Source organism: Rhinatrema bivittatum, chromosome 2, assembly GCF_901001135.1.
Source record: "Rhinatrema bivittatum chromosome 2, aRhiBiv1.1, whole genome shotgun sequence".
NCBI classification, from domain to species: Eukaryota; Metazoa; Chordata; class Amphibia; order Gymnophiona; family Rhinatrematidae; genus Rhinatrema; species Rhinatrema bivittatum.
In genome coordinates this window covers 383,819,969-383,841,244 of record NC_042616.1, presented here as the reverse complement: position 1 = coordinate 383,841,244, position 21,276 = coordinate 383,819,969, and the positions used below count along the sequence as shown (strand labels likewise).

The 21,276-nt window shown below is 44.9% G+C and overlaps 1 pseudogene; it reads left to right on the top strand.

Moving 5' to 3' along the window:
• The first annotated feature begins 5,639 nt into the window (after positions 1-5,639).
• Positions 5,640-6,810, top strand: LOC115083297 (annotated as a pseudogene).
• The last annotated feature ends 14,466 nt before the right edge of the window (positions 6,811-21,276 follow it).

Sequence of the window (21,276 nt, the reverse complement as noted above, 5' to 3'; positions counted from 1 at the left end):
AAGACAAAAGAGCCTAAATGCATTAAAACTACACATTTTCTTCCCTGGAGAGAATCACCAGTCACTTTACCATTCCTGATTCTACTTTTCAAATAAATGGTGGCTGTATCTGTTCAGAATCAGAGTTTGCCAAATGACCCAGATTCTAGAGGGAGACTTTTAGGTCAGCTCTGACTTTTTGAAGCCCTCCTGATGCAACTTAATAGCTGCAATGCTGATTTCAAATGAAGGAAACAGGACCGCTAATACTGCAAGGCACTGGGAAATAAGCTCAGAAAATCAATACTGTAATAACCAAAAGCTTTCCTTCTGAAAATGGCTCACTAAACTGCTTTGATGTTGCAGGATAGATGTACACAGGGAGGCTGTTCGCAGGACCTGTACAGCAGCTCTGTCACCTCAAATGAGAAAATTAACTTTTTTTTATATCAAGAAGAAAAGGCAAGAGGCTTTTTTTTTTTTTTTTCATTTCTAACACTCAGAAAAGAATCAGTCATTAATTTTTGTCAAAAACTAGTAAAAATAAAATTTAGCTAAGCAGAAGAGTCTGTTAATCCAAGAATTGTAGACTGAATAAATAAAAATAATGTTAATGAAACAAGTCTTAAGAGAAGCAGAGGATGCCACTGCCATAGATTTTGAAAGAGCAATCAGACTTCTCCCAGACTTCTCTCTGCCCTTGGGGCAGATACTGTGCATGCTTTTTACCCACGGGCTTTGCATCTGTTTTCAAAGCCAAAGTCCGCAGATACTCTTGCTTTGAAACTTGCCATGGGTGCGGAGTGTTGCATTCGTGGACCCTTGGCCGGAGGTGATGTTGGTGCTACTGTGGGGGAGACCCTCCCACAGGACCCCACTGTCAAGAGCCAAGGCCGGATGGGAAGCAGAGGTCAGCAGGAGCTTCACCACTACCAGCCCATGTTCCCCGCAGGTTGAGCCCTTGTGTGCCAGGGCCGGCTGGTCTTATGTGGGCCTCTGAGTGGATGATCCCCTGTAGCACGGCCAGATGAGGCAGGTGGTAGCCAGGAGCCAGTGGTCCGAGGCAGGCAGTGGCAGATGAGGTTGGGTACGGTCCAGAGGTCAGAGGCAGGCAGCTGAAGTGGTCAGGTCCGTTGCAAGAGGTCAGAGGCAGGTGACAGAAGAAGTGGTCAGGTCCAATCCGGGTCAGGAGCCGAGGTCTGTCCGAGGAGTGAGGAGTAAGGAACAGGAACTGGAATGCAGGAACTGGAGGTAGGAATCCAGAGCAGGAACAGGAACTGCAACTGGTACAGGCACAGGAATGTAGGAACAGGATCAGTATCAGCAACAGAGGAACACTGGTAGGAGACAGTGAGGAGACCTGTTGCCTGACCGTCAGAGCTTGCCTTATAAACCTAGAGCTGCTGACGTTATCACTAGAGGCCGTGGGAGCTTTTCCTGCCGCAGCCCCTGTAAAATCCCCGACAGTGGCGCGCAAGTGTGCCGAGGAGCAGGGGGCCGAGGAAGAAGGCGGTGGCGACGTGTTCCAGGCGGTGGCGACCGCTTAAGGATGGGAGGCAGCAGGAGTTGGCGGAGGACTGTCCCCGGTCAAGCTGGAAGGCCCGGAAACGGCAGGACCACAACTGCGACTGCCCGCAACAGCCGAGGCAAGAGGGGCCAAGGTCGAGGCCCATCGCCGGGAGGTAGGGGCTGCCGGCCTGCAGCCGGAGATTGTAACACAGAGTATGTACAGTCACTTGCATTTCCCCTTTGCTGGAAAACTGCGCACAAAGATTTGAAAATATCATCTGCGTGCATACCTTTCTTCTTCCAAACTAACCAGGCCCCCCTCCCCCAAATGCTATCCTCTCAAGGTGGCTAAATGTCTGCTTGTTGGACCTTCAACCACATTGAGATAGGCATCACTGGCTCAGCCCTCCCTGGCTTAAATCCTATCTAGATAATAGAACCTATTGGTAATGCTGAATCCAACCCCATCCACTTAACCCAAGGTGTCCCCCAAGGATCCTCCCTATCCTCCACCCTCTTCAACATATACCTTACGCCCCTTTGCCAACTCCTCACCCTCAAACATGATGTCCAGATCCTTATCCCTATACAAGTATCCTTATCCAAATCCCTCAAGATCTGTGAAATAATTGCCTCTCAGCCATAAACACCCTCCTCACCAATCTACATTTGGCATTAAACACCTCTAAAACTGAACTGCTAATCATATCCCCACAAAATAATATACAGCCTTCCCCATGCAGGCCATCCCCCTCCCTTCTCCATCACTCTCCCACGCAGTGTTCGGGACCTCGGTGCCACTATCGACCAACAACTCAACATGAAAAAACATATCAATGCCACCATAAAAGATGATTTCTTTAAACTTCAGGTTCTTAAAAAACTTAAACCCCTGCTTCACGTCCACGACTTCCGCACAGTCCCGCAAGCACCATTCTCACCAAATTAGACTACTGTAACTCCCTCCTACTTGGCCTCTCCTTCACCACTATTAAATCCCTGCAGATGCTACAAAATGCAGCAGCCAGAATTCTTACCAACACCCGCAAATCCAACCATATTACTCCTGTACTCAAGGAACTTCATTGGCTCCCCATATCCTCACGCATAACCTACAAAATCCTCAGCATGATCCACAAAAAAGTACATTCTCACAACATCCAGTAGCTAGAAACTCTCTCCACTTCCTCTCCTCCGACTGACCGACCGACCGACCCACCAGAACCGCCTACAGAGGCTGCCTATTTACTCCCTCCCCTAAGACCACTCATTTCATCTCCACTAAACAACGAGCTTTCTCCATCGCAGGCCCCCACCCTCTGGAACTCCATGCCCCCCGACCTCTGCTTAGAACCATGTACACAAAAATTCAAAAAGAAACTTAAGACATGGCTTTTCAAGCAGGCTTAACCCAGAATAGACTTTGTCTTCCTCCCTCCCCCCCCTCACCATTCCCCTTGATTTTCTGTCCACTCCTTCCCCTCCCCTTTTCCATCTTCCACGTATACCCTTTGTACAGAACTATATCTTATTTATCTTATTTGTACATTACAATTGTACTTTATTCTATCTCCCCTATAGATAAAGTTACTTCTCTTTGTTCTTTTGGGTACAGCGTTCCATGTCCCTTGACCCTGTTCTCCCCTCCCTTGTTTATTGTAATTCCGTTAAGTTCTCTGTAAACCGATATGATATACCCACAAATACCAGTATAAAAAAAACCCTGTAAATAAATAAGTAAACAATAAATAAATAAATAAATAAATAAATACATTGAGAGAAGGCAATGTTCAGACATCCAGCTAAAATAAATTTTCCGCATGTAACTCGCTGAAATTTGGCATGGTCAGCAACAGAAAAATCATCCTTCCTGCTTGCATAATCTAGATTGTATTTTTATCTCCTATAACAAACTTTCAGCTCTGTTATATAAGTTCCTGTGTGCGTGCAGGTCCTGTAAAATGCATCAGATTACAAGATTGCTGAAGTCCTATTCATAATGCAGAAATAACAGTAAAAAGAAAAAGAAAGGAACTTGATTTCTGTGTACTTTCCCTGCAGAAAAAACTAAGGGTTGAAGGAAGCAATTGCTTTCTGATCACATTAAACCCAAGCAGGTTCTCCAGAAAAGCACGTGTGTAAACTTTGCAGTTTTCAGGATACTATTCAATTTGGAGACATTGTCACAATTGTTTGCATTTTTACATCATTCCAGAGAATTTGATTGCTTATTATTTCATTGCTATTTCATTTATTGGAAGCATAATGCTGTGTGCCTTGGGCCAGATTACAGGCCATCTGTCAGCTCTGAAATTAAATAACCAATTAAGCAGAGTAAGAGGCCACTGTACTTAGCCGTTGATTTTTTTTTTTTTTTGCAAAAATGACCCATTAAAATAATATGCAAATCAGTTAGCAAAATCTTTCTTGTGATAAAGTTTGCCTGAAATCACAGACTTTGTCACCAAAAAACAACTCCTCAAGGCATAATTACATTTTTTCAAGAAGATGTTTCTTTTTACAACATTTTTCACAAAATTTTGCTAATGCCGATTCGCTATTTGAGTTCATTTGCAATGATTTTCAGTTCAATAGTAGTAATTAATTTTTGTGAATTACTTCACAAACCTAGTACAGCAGCTTCTAACAAGCCTATCCAATAATACTCAGGTAATATTTTTAGCATGCACCTAACTAAACCTTTAATATGCATGGTAAAACAGCAGTTCATGTGCTATGCAAAAATGTTAGCACGTTCACAAATAAATACATTGCAATTATAGTGTATCTACGTACGTGCATATGTATCACAAAACAGTATTTTGCTATTCAAAGGCAGGAACAAAACCCCTTGAGACCCTCCAATCCTGTCTCGTAAAAGCACTTATAAACCACTCCTCTGAAACAAGTCTTACCATTCTGGAGGGTTCCACTGTTCACAGATGGGAGAGATGTCAGAACCTTCCTGCTCTCACTGCTTCTGGCTGTTGAATGATGCTGCTAGGGGCACTTTACCCTACCACGTAATAGTGATGAAATACCCATAGTAGTATCATTTAGTGGCTAGCAGCAATGTGGGTAGGAGGAATCTGACATCCGCCTAGCCTATAAACTGTGGGAGCCTCAAAAAGGTAAGACTTAATTTAGGGGAATGGAAAGGGATCAGTTGATTAGAGCTTACTTTTGGGTGGGCATTTGGGTGGGTTCAGGGGAGTCCTGTCACCCAGTAGGCAGGGGATAGGGTTGTACTGGCAGTGTAGAGGGTAAGGGGGAGGTGCTGTCACTCCAGGTTGTGCTTGTGTGTTTGGTGCTGTCACTTGAGATGATGAGGTTTGCACTGTCATTTGGAGAAATATATTGGGTGAGCAGAGGAAACATTTTGTTTTGATTGGTTCATTTATTTTGTAGAGTACCTCCATTTGGTTCATAGGAAGAAGGACCTTCAGCCACCTTTTGCCTGGGATAGGATAGATCTCACCACATGATTAAACAAGGATCAATGGAAATGCAGGGATAACGGAAGTAATAGGGATGTGAATCGGGCTTCGGACGATTGAAAATATCGTACGATATTTTCAAAATTGTCAGAAATCGGGGACTCCCCCAAAACGATAGGAAAACCCCATGAAATTGATCGTGGGGGTTCTCTTATCGTTTTGGGGGAGGGCGGGGAAAAACGGCACACAAAAATAACCCCTAAACCCACCCCGACCCTTTAAAACTAATCCCTTAGCTTCCCCCCCCCCCCCCCCCCCCCAAAAAACTTTTACAGATACCTGGTGATCCAGTGGGGGTCCCGGGAGCGATCTCTCGCTCCCGGGCCATCGGCTGCCACTAATCAAAAATGGCGCGGGCCATCCAGTGCTCCTACCATGTGACAGGGGCCGGCCAATGGCACGGATACCCTGTCACATGGTAAGGGCAAAGGCCATCGGCGCGGGTTTTTTGTTTATCGGCTCGGGCGCAGCCTATAAACAAAACCGCGATGAGGCCGGATGAAAAAAAAAACATGATGTGAATCGGAACCGGAATCAGAACCGATTCTGGTTCCGATTCACATCTCTAGGAAGTAACAAGAGCGAGATGCCAACACTGCAGTGGCATTGGCATTCATCATTGTCGTCCTCAGTTTGGTATAGCCATTGAGTAATATGAAGTGTCTCTGTGCTATACTCTGCTTGGCTGTAGCTTGTCAACTGACTGGTGCAACTCTATCAAAAACAGACTCTAAGAAAGCCACTTCTAAACTCCTGAAAGTAAGGACTCACCCTTTAGATAGTCCAGTACACGATTGAAGACCAGTGGTCACAGATCCCAAATCTAAAGACATTGGACTGGAGCAGAAAACTTAATGTCCTAAGAAAGCACAAGAGCTGTGCTTCCTGGGAAGCACGCTGGGATACATCTACCTTGGAACAGCCAAGGTTATGACATTGCTAAAATGTTTGGAACAAATTGCCACTGCTGTCACCAGTCTGGCTGCAAGAGAAAAAAACAAGGAAGGGAGGTGAACCAGGTAACGGAACTTCATGATGCCGACCAAAGCTGTATAAAAGAGATAAAGAAAAATTCTAAAAGCACCCTCATAGTACCCTCGAATTCTGTTTGATGGCTAGTCCTACCAAGATTTTGAGAGTATTTTTGGCATTGAGGATGAATAGAGAAGCTTTCGAATGCCATGGTGCAAACAGTTAAAAATGAGATGCTTGATGGCTTTATGGTTGAAGTCTGGAGCCATCTGGGGGATGGGGGGGCCAGAAACAACAGGAATTGGTTCACACCTTCTCATGTAGATGAAGATTTATACCAAGCCATGCTGAAAATTTATATAGGTGATCCCTCCGCCTATGAGACTGGGAAGAAGGAGTTTAATCAGTTGGCTGCAGTTGTGGACAGCTTCAGCCTCATTACTTTTGACTATGTAACTTCTCAACATCCTGTTCCAAATCCTCCACTTCCTTGGGTATGAGCTTGTGTTCAGATGTTGGATCCTGAATCCAGGTGGAGAAGTACAATTATTTTGGGACTTAATTTCTATGGAATGGACTACTCAGCACTGGGAGCCTCTGGAGAGCCTATCTTTGGTTTCAGGTTCACTGAGATTCTAAAGAGCACAAACTGAAGATCATGTGGGACAAATAGATAGCAGAACATTATTTTGAGTACAAGAAAAAATAAAAAATAAAGGAGGAAAGCAATACAGTTTTCTATCCAACATTAAAGTCCATCCAATTGCACTTGGAGCTTGCCAAGGAACTTGGAACTGGAATCTTTATTTGGAATCGGAGGCAAGGCCTAAACTATTTTTATGATCTGTTTTAAACTGACAGAACAACATGGAATTTGATGAACTAAGTATTTGTCATGCACATACTGAGCCTTCCATTAACTAATCAGGGTGTTCATGAGCAGATGAGTTTTTATCATGTTTTCTAAATTGATACTGTGTTTCAAAAATACGCCTAAGCCATGCATGTTTTTGTATGCCTCCTAAGATGAAGTGGCTCTATGGGGTATGTGAGCAAGTGTTTGGCTCGGCAGAAATAGGTCTGTTCCAAGCTGCTAACTTACAGGGTCATTAAACTGTAGGATCACAATTGGTATGCGTGTATGTGTGTGTTTTATTTTAATAATAATGAACTTGTATATATGTTTATTGTAACTGCCTGCAGATGGGCATCTACATTTTACATTGGATGATCTGGTGCTCTGACATAGAGATACTCAAAGAGTCTTTCCTTGCAGATCACCAGTTCAGATTTGTCTGAAGCTGGTAATTCCCAAAGTCATTAGTATTTAAAAGCAGATCTGTAGTGGAGGAGTAGTCTAGTGGTTACTGATTAGAGCATTGGGCTATGAACCAGGGAAGTCAGGCCTGCTCCTTGGGGTAGATTTTAAAAGAAGCGCGATCAGCCTACTTTTGCTTGCGCATCAGACTCAAGCAAAAGTACGCTGGATTTTAGTAGATACGCGCGGAGCCGCGCGTATCCACTAAAATCCCTGGATCGCGCGCGCAAGGCTATTGATTTTGTATAGCCGGCGCGCGCCGAGCCGCGCTGCCTAACCCGTTCCCTCCAAGGCCGCTCCGAAATCGGAGCGGCCTCGGAGGGAACTTTCCTTTGCCCTCCCCTCAACCTTCCCCCCCTTCCCCCTACCTAACCCCACCCGCCCGGCCCTGTCTAAACCCCCCCCCTTACCTTTGTCGGGGGATTTACGCCTCCCGGAGGGAGACGTAAATCCCCGCGCGCCAGCGGGCCTCCTGCGCGCCGGGGCCGCGACCTGTGGGGCGGGTAAGGAGGGGCGCGGGCCACGCCCCCGGACCGCCCCGGGCCTTAGCCACGCCCCCGTACCCGCCCCAAAACGCTCCCGACACGCCCCCCGAAACGCCGCGACGACCGGGCCCGCCCCCCGACCACGCCCCCCTCCGAAAACCCCGGGACGTAAGCGCGAGTCCCGGGGTCTGCGCGCGCCGGTAGGCCTATGTAAAATAGGCTTACCGTGCGCACAGGGCCCCTGCTCGCGTAAATCCGCCCGGTTTGGGCGGATTTACGCGAGCAGGGCTCTGAAAATCCGCCCCCTTGTGAACACCTTCTATTGCCTCAGGTACAAAACTTACAGGGAGATGTATCAGGTCATAGTAGTGCTCTAACATGCATTAACAGCATATATTGCATGTGCGATATACACAATATTTTCCATCTCCCTGCCCAGGTTCTCTCCCTATTACAATGCTCTTCTTTGCATGTGGTTTGCATGCATGAATAATGCAAATGCATGTAAAGAAGGTCATTACTAGGCAATCTGATGCAAAATATTTTATCATGGCCGACCGAGGAAAATGGTCAGCTTGCGCTAAAATATCTACACCTTTTTGAAAAGCAGTAAATGTGAGGCGGAAGGCCCGGGAACCTAATGCGGGTCCTGAGGCTCCTACCTAACATTTAAAGAACAAGCAAAAATAAAAAGAAAGTCGAGAAGCCAAACAGGAAAGTTTAGAGGGAATCAGTGCTGACCCGTGGCTCAACCCAGTGACCCCACTCCACAAAAGTTAAAAAAAAATAGAAAAAGAGCCTGTGCAGCACACAGCTCTGAGCTCCCTACCCAAAAGTCACCAATAGAGTCCTGACCCTCGGCTCCCCAAACCCACCGGAAAGGTCAAAATACAAATAATAGGGTCCAGGCCCCAAATCCCAACCCTCTTTCTGCACCCCCAAACCCTTAGAATTATAAGAGGGACCCATATCAGAGCTAGGGCACATCCTTGCACCCAGCCTGGTCGGCGCTACATGGCTGAGGACCAATCCCCAGACTTTGGCTCAGTCATATGGCTGGGGCAAGGTCAGGTCGGTGCCATTTTGGAAAATGGTGCTGACCAGGCCAGGTGCAAGGGTACACCCTGGCCCCAACATGGGACCTTCTACTACTTCTAAAGGTGTTAGAGGATGTTGGGAGGGGAGATCGGGGCTGGGGGGCCGGACCCTATTATTTGTATTTGGTCCTTTCGTGGGGTGGGGGAGCTGGGTACTAGGATACTATTTTTGATGGGATGGGGGAGCCCAGGCCACTATAGTGCAGGCTCTTTTTTCTATTTTTTACTTTGGGGAATCGGGACTGCCTCGAATGGCAGCCCTGAATTGAACCGGGAGTCAACACTAACACCCATTCAACTTCCCCCATTTTGGCACGCAATGTTTTTTGGGGGGGCCAGCAGCCTTTTAAGGTGATAGCGGTCCCTTGAGGTTGGGACCACCATCACATTAAAGGGTCACTAGGCATGTTCTTTTTGCCTCGTGGTGTTTTGGGCCGTTTCAAATGAAAAATGTTTTTATTTGTTTTCTTCATTTCTTCTTTGCCTTCAAAATCTATTGGCAAAACACTGCAGACTCTTTTGGGCTCCAAATTTGTGGGTTTTCCCATCAATTCTTTTAGATGCTGCCTGCCTCTTGCCCCAGGACAGTGCTATGAAACATCACCCCATTTCCTCTATGGTGGATTGCCACTTCGAACGCATGACTGGGGATTGCTGTGCTGCCACCTGACTGCTGGAAGTGGCCATGGGATCAGTTTATGGAAAAATCTCCCTCTTTCAATCCCTTTCTTCAGGCTTTACTTGAAGTGAGAGGTGTCCCCGGGCCTCGTAATGCCTACCCTCCCCTAATGCCCATGCTAGCTAAGCAGGTACTCCTTCTGCAGGCTGATACTGCACAACTAGCATTTCTCAGATGCCACACATGCTTCACCTTGACTGATATTTTCCAACAGTGAATGCACTGAGAAAAAAGAGTGGTACCTCCCTTATTTTAAAGTGCCTCCAGAATTAGGGATTTCTTCTGTAATCCCTTCTCTTTCATCCTTCAGGGCTGCTGTTGATGTTGGCACCAGAGATGACGCTAGAGGGTGGACACAGAGGAAAAATGCCAGGGCATGCTCACACTCTGTGCCTGTGCTTTCTGCTCTTCCTGGGTGTTGATCTTAACATCATCAGTATCATCTCTCTCCCATCATCTCACTGGAGGCAAAGATGCTATTGACTAAGACTCCAAAAATTCATCTTTGGTTACTACACTCTTCAATATCCTCTGATTCAGAGTCCCAGACAAGATTCTTCCTTTAAATTGGTTAGTGCAAATAAATACTGCCTTCACTATCTCAGAAGCAGGAACCAAAGAGAAGCACACTGCTGGCTCCAGGCATTGCACTTCTGCTCCCCCTGCCCTGCTAATGCACATTCTCTCTAAATTTCAATTTCCTCTGTATTGAGCTGCCTTCCTCCTTCCTGTTGTTCTGGACCTAAAAAAAAAATCACTGTTCAATTTAGGTGCAGAATGGCCTTTTTTTTTATTGCTGTCCCCACCAAACCTGCCAACATCCCCTTCTCTTGTTTTCTTAACATGAAAGAATTTGTTGACGTGCACTGCCTACTGGGGATTTGGATATTATAAATTAATTTACTGCTACTGTAACTGTATCCCCACTCAAAATAACATACACTGGAGAACAATGTCTCACATATACATGGACACATATACAATGTTTGTGTGCTGTGCTGTGTGCAGTAGTGCTGACTGACTCCATACTCAGAAAACTGTTAAATATTAAGAGACAAAAAAAGACTAGCAGCCTGGTACGACTCTTGATCTTCAGTCTTTCTCTGAGCATCACCTCACTGGTGTCTAAACGGAGATAAAAAAAAAAAAAAGTCACTAGCACTTCACAATTGCAATATTCACACTGTCTCCCACCAGGTCCTTCCCCCGTGAAAAAAAAAAAATTCAAAATTGGCAGCAGTGCGCTGCCTCTCTTCTGGATACAGTGTGTGTAATGAAACCACTATAGCACAGAGAAGAGCAAAAGCAACCCTTTACCAATGCCAAATCCCAAAGTTTGTATGCTTTTTAAAAACTCTGAGAGACTTCTAGTAGCATGTCCTTCTCTGCCAACAGCTAGAAAGGAAATACAGAGCTTCTTGGAAATGCTCAGACTTCCTATATTTGGAATTCCCTCCCACAAAACATATATCTCCTAGAAAAACATAAAAGATGTTAAAACAGTGCTAAAAACACACCTTTTCACTACCACTTTCTCCTTAGCATCTTCAGATAATTAAGCACCCTCCTCAGTTGGGCATGTTTCATGTAAACTCTAGGCTCATACTACCCTCCCTATGAATTTTTTAAGGCTTATCCTAACAATTAAATGTAGTCATTAGAAAGACTAATGTTTACTGAGTTTTAATGCTCTTGTTTGTCTCGTATATTGTTTATGTATGTGACTCTTGCTTTTAAGCATGTAATATTGTTACTCACCCTGAACTCTGGAGGATGTGGGATATAAATAATTTAAATAAATAAAGAAACTGTAAAGAAACAAATAAATAAAAGTTGGTTAAAAAGATGCAGTATTGTTAGTTGTCCTCTGACTAGTCTCCTTTATAATATATCCTGTCTATGCTCCGTCATAACTCTGACAATGTGGTGAGGTCACACAGGCAAGAGCTGGTTGCTATAGTTATTTTTTCTCAGCAGTGCATAGCCATAGACTTCAATGTGCCATGGAAATAAATGGGAAACAAACACATGGGACAAAGATTATTGGTTTAATTCATGGGAGCCCTCCTTTCATTTCAGAGAGCCATATATGAAACAAATATGGCCACATTTGTTATATGTTACCCATTTGTTTCAAATGAATGCACATCCCTAAGGCACTGATGGTAGGGAAAAAATGTTCGAGGGGACTTCGAGTGGCTGTTATTACTCAGGGGAAGGGATAGAAATATTCCTCCTGAACATTTTTCCTTTACTTTGAGATGATTAGCACAGGTAATTTCTCAAGACAGTGTACCTGGTAAAAAGGTTAGCACCTGGCGGGAAGCAGGTATTAACTTTCAGTCTTTACCAATTCCACGGAAAATAGCGCACCTGCGGAATACATCACATTATTACCTGTGGACCCAGTGAAACTTAATTTGCATATGATGTACCTTCATTTACATAAAATTAAGTGCTAAGTTTAGCACTTACACATTTATGTGATGTAAGGGTCTCACTGGAATAGCTCTTTATCTGTAGCATGCCACCAAAGGCCCTTAACATGCACATTAAATGATTTTGTATAGGCTCCTAAGACTCCCAGTAATGTATTGGCAGATTGATTAATTCTAGTTTTTTTTAAACAAACCACAGGTAAATTCTGTAAGAAATAAACTCTTTACATTTTCTCTCAATTCTTAAGAACATTTTTCATAACTTCCTAATGGCCATGAACCATTTGTAATTTTACATAAAATCAGTTTCTAGTTTGTATTATTTTGAAGCTGAATACTGCTTTTTGATCTTTGTACTTTTCACACAGTTTTGTCATGGACACAGTGAGAAATGGGAGATTGGTCAAGATTTGTATTTTTTTTTTTTGTCTTTTGCCTAATGATGTGGCTAAAGTGACCCCCTCCCTCCTCCCAGTCTCTAAAAGCGATCTGGGATAGTTCACTCACTGTGTAGCAATCAGCATTAACACTGAGAAATAATTATAAAGCCAATTCTGCAAGTTGTTTTTAGTTTTTCTGCCCCAGAGTTAGTGTGGGAGGTTTTTATTGGCAAAATTTAAATAACACAGTTTGTCAATCTGTTCACACTTTAGCATAATCCAACTAGAAAATAGTCACAGAAAAGATCTTATGATAGCAGCATAGATGGTATTAGCACATCAAGTAAAGTCACGCAAATATCTATTTTTTTCTGTGGACAAGCAGGATGGTACATGTGGGTGACTTCATCCGATGGAGCCCAGTCAGGAATTGTTAGGTCAAATTTTCTAGAACTTTAACTGTGTGTCACTGGCCATAATGCCATGCACCCATTTGAAGTTTCTTCAGTCTCTTCCATGAAACCCACTGGTCACAAATCTTCATTCTCTCGCTTTTTGGAGAAATTTTCCTATTTTAAGTTGAGCAGGAATCATTCACTGCAGTGCTCTGCGGTCTTTTTTCTTTCCCCTTCTAGTGTCTTAGGTAAGAACATAAGAACATAAGAAATTGCCATGCTGGGTCAGACCAAGGGTTCATCAAGCCCAGCATCCTGTTTCCAACAGAGGCCAATCCAGGCCACAAGAATCTGGCAATTACCCAAACACTAAGAAGATCCCATGCTACTGATGCAATTAATAGCAGTGGCTATTCCCTAAGTAAACTTGATTAATAGCAGTTAATGGACTTCTCCTCCAAGAACTTATCCAAAACTTTTTTGAACCCAGCTACACTAACTGCACTAACCATATCCTCTGGCAACAAAATTCCAGAGCTTAATTGTGCATTGAGTGAAAAATAATTGTCTCCGATTAGTCTTAAATGTGCTACTTGCTAACTTCATGGAAAGTTTTCAGATGTTTCTGTAAATTTCTTTTTGTTGTCATGCCTGGGTGGTGCACCAGTTCTGGTGTACTGATGGGAATCATTTGCTTATGGTCATCTAGTATTGATTTTATTGTCCATTTTAATCATTATATTTGTATTTATCTTATGTATGCTGTCGTGCATCCCAGCCGCATGGGTGCCGTGACCAGGCCTGCTCACCTGGCGTTACCTTCCACAAGTGCAGGCTTTCCTGCTGCTGTGAACCCCTGGTGTCCTCGTCACTCACCACAGCCTCTCTGCATCTCTGTCCCTGCAGGCCTCACAGCTGAGATCCAGTCGGGGCTCCACGACTTCGGCCAGCTCGGCCCTGCCCCTAGGTACACGCCTGGCCGACCTCTCTACTGTTAAAGGGAGCAGCGCAGGAAATCCCTGGGAGGCGCACATTGATGACATCACTGAGGCTCCATATATAAGGCAGGGCTCAAATCCCTGATCCCTGCCTTGGCAATCAGGTCGGCAACCGTTGGTTGTGATAGTTTGCCTCTGTTCCAAGTGTCTCCTGTTCCAGCATCTCCTGTTCTTGTGTCCTTCAAAGGTAGTACCTATCTGGACTGACTTCTTGGTACTGACCACCTCCTGCCTGACCACTCTACTGTCTGCTGCCTGGAACCGACCCTTGCTTGTTACGACTGTGCACAGACTGATTCTGGTATTGACCCCTGCTTTGGCTGACCTCTCTTGGACTGATACTCTGGCTCTGACTCTTGCGCTTCACTCGGACACTCTTTTCTGGCCTTCGGTGACCATTGGATCAATGTACTTGGACAACAACCATGGCCTCCACGTGGTTAGACCTGCAGGCATTGCCTTCCTCATCCAGAGGACCTCTCTGAACTGTTGCCTTCCCGAGGTCTCTGGAGCTTCCAGTTCAGGTCTAGCTCACCCACTCTTAATCAGCCACACAGCCTTGCTTGTGATGGGCAAACTTATCCGATACCTTTCTGGGAGACCACCGGAGGCCCACCTAAGTCCAGGTGGTCTGGGAACCCAAGGGCTAAACCTGGGGAAACCCCGACTGTTATTGATGAAGCTCCAGCTAGCCTCTGTCTCCTTATGTGTTCTGCCTCCTGGTGGCAGGCGCTCTCTGGGTCCAACCAGATGGCCATACCAATCCTGCACCAGGCCAAGGGTCCACCTCCAGCGCAACATATGCTTATTGTAATTTTCAGAGGATTTTCTGAATTGTGGACTATAAATTGCTGAAATAAATAAAAAAAATAAACAATCACTTGATTTTGCTTTTTTGTCAAGTCATGGATAAGCAGATCAGCAGCTTTAAATGATTTCCCCAGTATTAAAGGGTCATATTTATCATGGATCTCCATGAGAGATGTGTCTTGTTCCTAGGAGCATCGCATAACATCCCGTGGTGTCATCATTGTGCAACTATGACCCATAGGGGATGCTGATCACAGTTGGAGCTAATGGAAAAGTATCACATGTACTGAAGGACTGGTCCATCAAAATTGGTGGCAGAGGCATCAACTTTGATGGACCCAGGAGCTGCACCAGACAATGATGGTACATCGACATTGAGAGCACTTCAAACCCCCTTAATACTGAGAAAAAAGAAGGAAGATGAAGACAGATATTTTCTGCCTCCTCCCACCCAAAGAAGGTGAAGAGTTTTGCCTTTTTGGTTCCAGCATCAAGGAATTCTATTGTTGAACATAGAGTATAGGTGAGAAGCATCTGCATCAGTTTGCAATGGTGCACGATGCCAAGAGCAGAAACATTCTGGCTGTGGCCCTTAATCCCCAAAGTGGTCCCATGGAGAGGCGAGCTCATCATCTGTGCATTCCAAGGAACCACAACAGTATCCAGGGGTCCAGGTTTCTGTCAGTGATACACTTCTGACTTTCCAGGAAGATGTGGTCACTCCTCCTGTCTCCCAATTGGTGTTGGCATCAGCAATCTTTGAGGAGGAGCTGTACAAGAGGATTCAGTAGGCCTTGGACAAGATGAAGCAAAGCTTTGGTGCCCCAGCATCAAGAGCATTGGTGTTGATACAGGCTGATGTCCTGCTTGAGTCCTTCCAGCTGGCCAGCAGCCTTATATTGATGTTGTATCAATGGTAGCTGCCCTGATGATGATTTCTAGCCCATTGGGGGAGAAAGATTTCCTGAGGTGCAAACGTTCTTCAGTTCCATGCCCCAACAGACAGGTACTCCCTTCTCTGAGGCCTTGTCTGTGGGATGGGTATTATCTAGGTCTTTGCCAGAGGTATATCAGTCAGGTACTGTCTCAGACTACTCCTCGGTGTGTAACAACAGATCTGGAAAAATCTCTGAAGAAAAGCATTGACAGACCTCCCTTCTGACTTCTCTCTTCTTGTTATGATTCCTCTCATAGCTGGAGCTATGGGAGGCCTCTCACCTTTCTCTGGAGGCCACTCCGTAGCCGGGGCCTCCCCTGATCTGGTTGCCCAGGTTTTGCTCCGTGGCCTGGGAGGCCTTCTACGTCCTCGAGGTCTGCCTGAGGCCTGCTTCAGTCTTCACCTGGACTTCTTGGTTTGGGCCCCGCCCTTCTCCCTAGGGGTTGGCCTGCAGCTCTTCTCTCCAGTTATAGGGCCAGCCAGGTGTGGCCCATCTGAACTCCTCCAGGGCGTTGCTTGTTTCCTGTCCTATAAAAGGACTTCCTCTTCTCTCAGTCCTTGCTTCAGCAAGGGGCTAGTCCACCTAGGCTATGTCCTCCCTTGGACTTCCTGTGTGTTCCAGTGTTCCTGATGTGTCTGGTCCAGATGACAGAATGTGGGACCCGTGCCTCTGAGAGTCTTCTCCTGTGTTCTGAGTCTGCAGATTCCTCGTTGCCTTGCCTAGTTCCAACTCTGGAGGATCTGAAGGGTTTCCACTACCCTGTGCTAAGTGACCTTCTGAGCTTCTCCCGTTCTTCTCGTGGTCCGCAACCAGCCTCCTGGCTGTGTAGGGCGCATAGGATACAGTATGGTCTGCGACCAGCCCGCGTCTGGTAGGGCACCTGATGGTCCAGCTCATTCCTCTTGTTGCTTTGACCGCTTCAGTCCTGTGCCACCCTGACCTCTGTCCGGCCTGCCGCCTCTGCTGCTTCCTGCGGCAGGTCCAAAGGTCTGGGAATGGTCGTAGGACCGTTCAGAGACCACCATAATGTTGTGGTCTCCTGGATGTGTAGGTCAGCGGAGTGGCCGAGACTTGGACTGTCTTCACCACCGCAAGGGCACACCTAGAGAGCCCTGGTTTGCCTAGCCTTGAGTGCTTGCTCGAGACTGACTCTAGCCATAACACCTCCACCATAGAGAAGGAAGTCCCCTATGGAGGACCTCTTCTTTGCTGAATTTCTGCAGAGAATGGCAGAGTCAATAAAGAGTGGGTGACTCGCCAGAATGACGGCTACTGCCTGGAGATAATACCCTTATTCAATAAACATACACATGGTTACTGTGACTCCAACATCGCTCTAAGCTACAACAGCAAGAGGAAATGTGGAAAAAAGGATTCGCACTCACAAAGTGGGGAGTAGCTGGCTTGTTACGGCGGTTACTACCCCAAACCAAATAAGCCTGATACTTCACTTCAATGCATATCCAGCATAGCTCTCTGCTTCAACGGCAGGGGAGAAGAAAAACTGATACTTCACGCATATCCAGCATAGCTCTCTGCTTCAACGGCAGGGGAGAAGAAAAACTGATACTTCACGCATATCCAGCATAGCTCTCTGCTTCAACAGCAGGGGAGAAGAAAAAAGGATTCACACTCACAAAGCGGGGAGTAGCTGGCTTGTTACGGCGGTTACTACCCCAAACCAAATAAGCCTGATACTTCACTTTCAATGCATATCCTGCTTCAACGGCAGAGGAGAAGAAAAACTGATACTTCACGCATATCCAGCATAGCTCCCTGCTTCAACGGCAGGGGAGAAGAAAAACAACCAATAAGGGCTGAATAACACAGTCTGGGTAAAACAAATAAGCATGGGTGTAGCTTGCTTATTGCGGCGGTTACTTCCCCTACTACCCATAACTAATCAAGCTAGATATTTCACTTTGATGCAGCTCCATCACTGCTCTCTACATTAATGGTGGGGGTGGAAGGGAAATAGAACCAAAGAGCTAAGAGAAACAGATAAGTATGAGAAAAAAAATGTGAAGCTTGCTGGGCAGACTGGATGGGCCGTTTGGTCTTCTTCTGCCGTCATTTCTATGTTTCTATGTTTCTAGGCTATTGTATATTCTTTATTTAAGGTGGATGAGACCAGAAACATCCTCCAATTCATGGAACCTCCAAAGGAGACATACAAAATTCTTCAGGAGGTATAGATGAGGATGTGGGAAAACCTCCTTTCTATGGGCCCTGAAAACAAGTAGGCATATGCGATTTATCTTGTCTAGAAGGCTCCAGGATTCAAAAAAGGGCAGCTTGCACACCATTCTGAGGTGATTGAATCCACTGTCAAGAGATCCAAGAGCTCATTTTCAGTGTCCCTGGAGAAGGATTTCAGAACCCTGGATACTCTGGGGAAAATAGGTATTTCAGGCAGCTATACTCAATGCCCATATAGCCTCTTGCTAGGTCTTTATGCACCAATAAATGCAGAATCTGCTGATGCAGATGTGGGAAGTGGTCAAACAACTTTCTCAGAAGTAGAATATGGAAAATACATGGTCACATCCACCTTTGATATTTTCAAGATTACATTGAGAGTCTCTGCTGTGGAGATTGACGCTCATAGACTCTCCTGGCTGTGGGCCTCAGACCTCTGATCTGAAGTCCAGGAAAGATTCACTGACATGCCATGCACTGGCAAGAAAGTCTCCGGACATAGGGTGAAGGAAGCAGTAGCACAGATTTGTGAACATTGTACAACTCTTCAGCAGCTCTGCCCAGCAACTCCAGACCCATCCTCTTCTGTCAGGTTGTATCCAAATATAGGGCATTTATTTCAACTAAGGAGGCATTATCCTCCTGCCTATTGATCTCATGCACAATAGGCCCTTCATGCACACCCAAGGCAATAGAGGTCCCCTAAGCCACAGCTGGCACTCCAGCCAAAATTTGAGATGGGGTTCTGACTAGATCACAGAGAGCATAGCCCGGACCCTGCCAGAGGATCTTCCTGTCAGAAGCAGGCTGATGATTCACATAAATTATTGGCCCAGTGAAACTTTGGACTTGTGGATCATCAGCATAATAAAAAAGAGTATAGATGGCATCTATTAGGAGTCCCTCCAAATTGGTCTCCTGATTCCGCTTGGGGGAAGTCTCTGTATCAGAAATTGCTTCAGAATGAGCTCTCCTCCCTCTTAAAGACAGATGTGGTTGAGTCTGTTTCACCAAGAGAAAGAGGGCTGGGATTCTACTCCAAGTACTTCTTGATCAAAGAAAACAGAAAGACTTCTTCCGATCCTAGACCTACGGGCCTTGAACAGGTTTCTGAAAAGAGAAAAGTTCAAGATGGTTACCCTGAGCACCTTAATTTGCTTTATACAAAAAGGTGACAGGCTATCCTCTCTAAATCTCAAGGATGTTTACACCCTCAAAGAAAATATCTGTCAGGATCTTAACAAAACAACATAACTGTGCTTTCAGTTGATGTTCTTTAATGCAGAAGACAAAAGGAAGAAACAAAACATGTGCTTCCTGACTTATAATTTGCAGGAAACACTAAAGTATTCAAGAAGATACAGTGTCCGCTTACCTGGTTATCTGAGGAGAAAGACCCAGTCTAGCTCACTATGCTTCAGCACAATCTTGTTCAGAACCAGCACTGGAAACCCAGGAAACATTGTGCCAGCAGAGCTAGCTAGCACTTAAAAACGGCTGTATTAATAGGATATGTTACCCTAGAACCAATGGGAGCCTGGATAGGCGTAGCCCAGCCTACAGTACCTGGGAAGGTAACAACACTACAGCTTCCCCAATTTTCCACAGGTAAAATGGTTCTCTTTCCACAGTGCTCCAGTCCACCACCACAGAGTCTGGCAGTTCAAAACCAACAACCATCTTACAACACCTCATATTTGTAATAGGGGGCTATCATCTGGAACACTCTCCCGTCAGACCTCAGATTAGTGCAATGCCCCACTATATTTAAAAAAAGACTTAAGACTTGGTTATTCAATCAAGCGTTCTCATAAGCAACAGCCTGCCGAACTATTCATGCCAAGGACCCTTCTTTAGTAACCCCCCCAGAGAACTATATAGATCATATCCAGAACTCTCAGGCCTTCTTTGAATCCTTAACAGACTTAAATCCATTCCCAGATTGATACCTTGCTTCTTTGTTTTAGCCTACATTAGGCTCTGTAGCATTTACGTTATGTTATGTTATTACCCCATATAGCTGTATCCAAGTTACTTTTACCTGTTCATTGTAAGACATTAACTTGTCATTGTTCTGTTCAGAATGTAAACCGAATTGATCAGTAGCTCTGTTATTGGAAAATCGGTATATAAAAGTGCAAAATAAATAAATAAATAAATCATCTCCAGCATAGTGTGCTGCCTTTTGGCCAAGCATCAGCCCCATGTGTCTACAAAATGTTTTGACATGATGGTGATGCATCTATTTCAAATTCAAGGTCCATGATTTTTCCTACCTGGACAATTGGCTGGGTAAGAGCACATCTGAGGTGAGTGCCACGGAATTGATGTACAAAATCATTTAGATGTTAAAGTTACTAGGGTTCTTCATCAACTACCCCAAATTCTACTTGATCCTGTTAGCTTAACTGGAGTTTATCAGAGCACTGCTAGACACAACTCTGGCAAGAGCCTTCCTTCCAGAACAGAGGGCTATCATGTTAATATCCACAGTAGGAAGGATTCAAGTGACTCGGCAGGCATCAGCATGGGACATATTGAGATTATTGGGCCTCATGATATCAACAGTCCATTTTACTTCCATAACATGTCTTTGTATGAGGAAAGCCTATTGGACTCTCAGATCACAGTGGCAGCATGGACTCCATGTCCTAATGGTGTAACAATTCTAATCTGACCAGAGGCATATCTTTCTAAATTCTTCCAGATTGTGATAAATTGCAGGAAGTCCTTGTAAGAAAATTGGGCATCCAAATGGCAGATGAAATTTAATATGGATAAGTGCAAGGTGATGCATACAGGGAAAAATAACCTATGCTATAGTTACACAATGTTAGGTTACATATTAGGAGCTACCACCCAAGAAAGAGATCTAGGCATCATAGTGGATAACACATTGAAATTGTCGGTTCAGTGTACTGTGGCAGTCAAAAAAGCAAACAGAATGTTGGGAATTATTAGAAAGGCAATGGTGAATAAAATGGAAAATGTCATAATGCCTCTGTATCGCTCCATGGTGAGACCGCCCTTAAATACTGCGTACAGTTCTGGTTGCCGCATCTCAAAAAAGATATAGTTCCGATGGAGAAGGTAAAGATAAGGGCGACCAAAATGATAAAGGGGATGGAACAGCTCACCTATGAGGAAAGACTAAAGAGGTTAGGATTTTTCAGCTTGGAGAAGAGATGGCTGAGGGGGGATATGATAGAGGTCCTTAAGATCATTAGAGGTCTTGAACAAGTAGATGTGATTCGGTTATTTACACTTTTGGAAAATAGAAGGACTAGGGGGCATTCCATGAAGTTAGCAAGTAGCACATTTAAGACTAATCGGAGACAATTCTTTTTTACTCAACGCACAATTAAGCTCTGGAATTTATTGCCAGAGGATGTGGTTAGTGCAGTTAGTGTAGCAGGGTTCAAAAAACATTTGGATAAGTTCTTGGAGAAGTCCATTAACTGCTATTAATAAAGTTTACTTAGGGAATAGCCACTGCTATTAATTGCATCAGTAGCATTGGATCTTCTTGGTGTTTGGGTACTTGCCAGGTTCTTTTGGCCTGGTTTGGCCTCTGTTGGAAAC